At 53.1% G+C, this 6,000-nt stretch overlaps 1 protein-coding gene across 6 annotated transcripts in view; it reads left to right on the top strand.

Moving 5' to 3' along the window:
• The first annotated feature begins 741 nt into the window (after positions 1-741).
• The window catches only part of LOC141734947 (leucine-rich repeat and fibronectin type III domain-containing protein 1-like protein), a 67,608-nt gene continuing 62,349 nt past the window's right edge, over positions 742-6,000 (top strand). The window contains exons 1-2 of one of the 6 annotated variants that reach the window (XM_074567312.1): positions 749-912; positions 1,410-1,482. The gene's annotated coding sequence lies outside the window, so the exon portion shown is untranslated. Of the gene's footprint in view, positions 913-1,409; positions 1,483-6,000 lie in introns of those variants that run through there. The other 5 variants (XM_074567319.1, XM_074567316.1, XM_074567313.1 and 2 more) reach the window with 5 other exon arrangements.

Genomic DNA, 6,000 nt, shown 5'->3' with positions numbered 1-6,000 from the left:
AGGGGGCTTGGACTAGGTGACCTTTAATGGTCTCTTTCAACCCAAACTCTTCTACGATTCTAATCATTTTGGTTGGAAAAGACCCTTAAGATCATGAAGCCCAACCATAAACCTGACGCTGCCAAGCCCACCACTAAGCCACGTCCCTCCGCGCCACATCTCCATATCTTCTAAATCCTTCCAGGGACGGTGGCTCCACCACTGCCCCGAGCCGCCTGTTCCAAGGCTTGACAACCCTTTGGGTGAAGAAAAACTTCCTAATATCCAATTCAAACCTCCCCCGGCGCGACTTGAGGCCGCTCCCTCTCATTCTATTACTTGGGAACAGAGACTGACTCCCACTCACCGAGGCATCCCCAGTACCTAAGGAAGGCATTTAACCCCCCTTTTACCTTTTATTTCCTTTTTTTTTTTTTTTTTTTAAATATCTGCACCTGCCAGTGCTTTATAATTAACAACCAATTAACAGATACCCCTAATTCCTCACCTGGCACTGGCTGCCCATCACCGAGGTGGGGGTGGGGGGGGGGATGCTGGTGCTCTCCAGCCCACGGGGAACGGGATGCTCTGGGGGTACCCACCATGGCGGGGGGGGGGGGGGGGGGGGGGGACACACACACGACACCGCGTCGACCCCTCCCGTCACCGCACCGGGGCTGCGACGGCAGGGCGGGGCGGGGGGGTGCCGCCTCCTCCTCCTCCTCCTCTTCCTCTTCCTCCTTCTCCTCTTCCTCCGCCGCCGCTGGGCGGAGCCGGGGCGGGGCGGCCCCTGCGGCAGCGGCTCTGCCCGGCTCCGCCGGCGCGGGATGTTCCGCCGCTGCGGGATGTTCCGCCGTTCTCCCGCAGCTCAACCGGCCATGGAGGGCGGGGGAACGGCCGGAGCGATGCCCCTTTAGGCTCGCCGTGGGAGAGGTGAGCGCTGGGGATGGGGGGGTTTCACGGAGGGGGGGGGGGTTTGGCGGCTGCGTCGCGGGGGGAAGGAGCCGGTGGGGTGCGGGATGCGCCGATCCGCCCCCCCCCCGGCATCCTCCTTCCATCCATCACCGGCGGGCTCCCACCTCACCCCCCCCCCCCGTTTGCCCTCCGGACTTTTTGGCTTTTAACCCTCTCAGCACCGTGTAGGGTAAGAACAACGCGCGGAGGGACAAGCTCAGGGCGACGGTTTGGTGATTTATTATTATTTTTTTCATCATCCCCCCCCCACCACCCCCCCCCACCCCGGAATAATTCTTGATAAATTGAAAAATTCCAGGCCAGGTTGGTTGGATGGGGGCTTGGAGCAACCTGGTCTAGTGGGAGGTGTCCCAGCCTATGGCGGGGGAGGGCGGGGGGGGGGTGTTGGAATGAAATGATCTTTAAGGTCCTTTCCAACCCCAGCCCTTCTAGGATTGTATTCTCTGAAATTGCAGTGTCATTGTCAGATGTGCCTCCCGCCGCCGCCGCCACCGGGCTGGCTTTTAAGGCTTCGCCCCGAAGAGAGAGGTAGGATCCACCCTTCCCGCCGCAGGCACGCGTGGATCCCGCAGGATGCCGCTCCAGCCACCGCATTTGAAGCGCGAGGTGGCTGGAGCGGATTTTTGCGGGGCAGAGAGGTTCCCAGTGGGCAGTTCGGAGTCATCGGAATGATGGTTATTAATGCTTTCATCTGGCTTTTTTGCAATTTTTTTTTTATTTTTATTTTTTTTTTTTCCCCCCCCTTCGCTTCTGGACGGCGCCGTACGCCTGCTGGGGTTCACAATCCCATTTATTTTTTTTTTTAATTTTTTTTTTTTTTTTTGGCGGGGTTGTGTTTCCTTTACACGGTGCCACAGCCCGAGGACGGGCGTGTTGCGGCCGGGCGCGAAAGGCCACGGTGAGCTGGCCATCGCAAACCGGTGTTTTAACGTCGGGAGCGAAACAACCCTTTTAGGCTGGTTCGGTCCCCGGCGTGGAGCGCCGGGCGCTGCGGTTCCAGGGGAGCGGAACCTGTCGCGGTCGGTCGTGGCGGGGTGACAGCGTTGTCATTGAGACCGGTTAAGGTGATTCTCCGCAAGCCAAATAGCGAAAAGACTGCATGGACCGTGGAGCCGGACTGAGTTTGCTCAAGCAGGAGGAAACCTCCTCTGAGAGCAGTAGAGGAATTGGGGGAATCAGTTGGAAAATGGGGTTGTGTTTCAGCAAAGGAAGATTTGGTTCTAATAGAGCCCTAAAATCTCCTCTCGTACCTGAATTTTTTTTTTTTTTTTTTTTTTTTCCTTGCGTTCTGCAGCTGGAGGTATGCGAGTGAAAACTCTCGCTCTGAAGCGTGTTGGGTATTTAATCTATTTTTAAACCTTAAAAATACCTTCTATAGTCTTAAATAAAAAAAGCAGTAGTGGAGAGTGGTTGCACTTAATGCTCAATTTTTTAATGTGCCTGGATGATCATAATTCACAGGCAAGTGGCCATTATTTCCCCCTCCCATCTTTTAATGATTTAGGAAGAAATTATATGTTTTTAATCTTCTGTGTGATTTTCCAGGTTGGTAACCCGGGCGATTCGGAGATTGCCAGCCTCGCCGCAGGCAGTGCAGCATTTTTTTTTTTAATTTTTTTTTTTTTTTTTTCCCCTTCTGATGCCGTGGCTGGAGGATGTTTCTCCAGCACACCGCTTGCTTGCCGCGCTTGCCGCGAGAGGGCCCATTCCACGCCTGGTTTTGGGGACGTGCACGTGGGGACGGAGCGGGACGCTGGACCCACGCTTTCCCGGGGGGGGAAAGGGTGTGTGGCATCTTATCCCCAAACCTGGCGTTCACGCTGCCGCTCCTAGGGCTGGTGGATCCGTGCTGGTTTCGGAGCTGTCAGGATGTTTTTAGAAGTGGATTGTGCTGTGGGAGGTGTGAGGAGGACATGGACCTGTTGGAGCGGGGCCAGAGGAGGCCCCGGAGATACTGGGAGGGCTGGAGCCCCTCTGCTGTGGGGACAGGCTGAGAGAGCTGGGGGGGTTCAGCCTGGAGAAGAGAAGGCTCCGGGGAGACCTCGGAGCCCCTTCCAGTCCCTAAAGGGGCTCCAGGAGAGATGGGGAGGGACTCTGGAGCAGGGAGGGGAGCCATGGACGAGGGGGAATGGCTTCGAACTGATAGAGGGGAGATTTGGGCGAGAGATCAGGAGGAAATGCCTCCCTGTGAGGGGGGTGAGCCCCTGGCCCAGGTTGCCCAGAGAAGCTGTGGCTGCCCCATCCCTGGAGGGGTTCAAGGCCAGGTTGGAGGGGGCTTGGGGCAACCTGGTCTGGTGGGAGGTGTCCCTGCCCAGGGCAGGGGGTGGCACTGGGTGGTCTTCAAGGTTCCTTTCCAACCCAAACCGTTCTGTGATTGTAATAACCCTAATGCTTGTGGCGGAGCAACGAATTGCTGGAAAAAGTCCCACGCTCCTGTAGCTGGGGTTGCCAATGCTTTTGTTCAACACCTTCTATCGGAAACGAGCGGCGTGTTTAGGATGCACGTTGTTGCCATGGTAGGTCGTGTCCTATTTGGAGCTGGCAGGTGTGAGCTTAACAGTGAGTTATGGGCATCATTAAGAAGGCATTCCTGCCGGCGGGTTGGCGTGCGATGTTTGCGCTTCCAGTTTGCCGGTCGCGGCTGTGCGCCGTGGAGTTTTTGTTCTTGCTCCAAATGAGGCGTTCAACATGGGGTCATCAGGGCCGGGGGAGGCGGAGGAGGAACTGTTAGATTAGAAAAAGGACTGTTACGATCATCTCGTCTCTCCTGCTGCCAGAAAACTCCACCAAACAGTTTCTCCATCAAGCTCATTGATGCTGACGAGGGTGGAGGACTGCTCTTCAGAAAGAGATCCATGATCCTGGTCTGCAGAGCAAGGGAGAGGTTCCAGCGTGTCCTGTGGTGCCAGATACTCCTGTCGACCTGACAAAGGGCCTGGATGGCTGCAAGACAAAGGTCTCCAGGGGTGCTGGGCTGTGGATGCCAGGAACTTCGCATGGCAGCTGGTTTGAAGGCTAAATTAGTGACTTTACAGCCTGAGGCATAGCTGGTGTTGGCTCCTGGCAGAAGCAGCACATTCAACTCTCTTGTTGGCCTCAAGAGCAGAACTTTCTGCTTGGGTAGAGCAAGTTCTGCCGTTCCTGGTAGCGACACGAATAGGCCGGGTTGCTTCTTGGAAACGTGCTCCCAAACAAGCACGGACCATTCTCACGTCGTGTTGTCTCATTGTGTCTTGGCCTTTTTGGTGATGGAAGGTTTTGGGTTCTCTCCCAAGCAGATGGTTTGGTGTGAGTTTTGTTTTGTTTTGGTTTTGTTTTTTTTTTTTGGATGTCTGAAATTCAACCACAAAGGAAGCGGTTGTACCCACCAGCGTCCCCCACCTTTGGACAGGAAAGTTTGTTCCAGAGGGTGGTTTGTTCCGAATCAGCCCTTTTCCACCACTCCGAGGAAAAGGACCCCCATAGCTGAAGCTCCTGGTATGGCTGAAGGGAAGAAATTGCAGACTTCTGTTACTTCTTTTTTCCCCAAAATGGAATTTACTGAAAATTACCCTGTCCTAACTCCTGGGTTTTTGTTTTTATTTTTTGCGTCTTTCTTGCGAAAGCTTCTTTTTCGTTAGAACATCCAAAAAAATCAGGCAGGGGATTTCAAGCTTTTCCCATCTCTTTTCAACCAGCTCTACTCCCCAGTTCTGGCGGTGGGCGTTTGGAGTGGGTTTTCCTACAGGCTGTCAATGAAATGCCGTGGTGACAGCTTCTTGGCCCATCAGGCTGATCAGGTTACTCCTTCCTTGATTAAAAAGCCATACAATTTGCTCGAATTAATTGGGTATTAAATGATTTTTTTTAATAGCTATATTATTTCCTCCTCCCCCCCCAATATTTTCTGTGCGCACCAGCTTGGGAGGCTGCGAGGAGACACTGAACAATCAGATGATGCAGGTGGCTTTCCAGGTGGGCTCCTTGTTTGGTCTTTGGATGACGTAGGAGGCGGATGGACAAAAGCGAAGTGCTTCCTCTTGCATCTGCGGATACAAGACCAAGACCATCAGCCTCAGCTGATCCTTGCTCCCCATCACAGGAGAGTTTTAGGGAACGATGGTCGTGGTTGAAACGAAGGTGAACTTCACAGCGCGGGCCAAGTAGTTATTTTATTTGCTGCTTGAGCTCCACTCGGCTGCAATGGGACTCCTACTTGTTGCTCCTGCTTTTGCCGTTGACTGGGAAGGGTTCGCGTGTTGGTTGTCCCTTAGAAGGGATAAAAATCAGGCTTCTGTCAGAACACGGCAAGACGAACCCCTCTCCTTGGGGTTCACAGACAGGCCACGCAGCGATCCAAAATTGTGATTTCTGTTGATAATTTTTTTCCCCCCTTCCAAGTGCTGGTTGCCAGCCTGCTCCTAAGTTGCCTAGGGCAGAGAGCATGAATTCACAGCAGATGTCTCTCATTTCATTTATTTTAGAAGCTGGGGGGGGGCGGGGGGGGGATGGAGGAGTGGGAAATCATTCTCATCTGCATGAGACATTTCTCATTCACGTAACAGGGGAAACGTTCCCGTGGATTGAATAAAGGGAGTTTTGTTGCAGTGGGAAGTACTGGACAAAGGAAAAGGCTCTGTAATCTCAAAAGAGAAGAAAGCCTTGCTGATTTTCTTAGAGTTTTTTTTAAATTTTTTTGTAAGAAAGAGAATCTCTGCTTCTCTGATCCAATGCTAAGCTCCGTGTCCTTTTCTAGAAGAGCAATTAGTCTGGGAAAAGTGGCGACACTTGGCCCCAGAGTGACAGGAGTTCACCGTGAAGCAGACTGCCTTTGAAATACGTGCGTATTCTTTTTCTAATGAGTAACAATCACACTTCCAGACAAATTTCAGGGATCACTGAACCTCTGCTGAGCCCCACCGTGTGCACTGAGCACAACCCTGCAAAGACCTAATCTCTCCTCCGTTCGCTGGCGTTTCTGCTTTCGCTTTTCTTATTCAAAGCTCCACTGTTAATATTCTTATGGATGCTCCGCGACACCCAGCTGGTTTCCACCAAGCTTTGTGG

The sequence above is a fragment of the Larus michahellis genome, chromosome 26 (assembly GCF_964199755.1).
Source record: "Larus michahellis chromosome 26, bLarMic1.1, whole genome shotgun sequence".
Taxonomy (NCBI): Eukaryota; Metazoa; Chordata; class Aves; order Charadriiformes; family Laridae; genus Larus; species Larus michahellis.
Note: the sequence above shows the minus strand (reverse complement) of the source record. Positions and strands in the feature narration are given on the sequence as shown.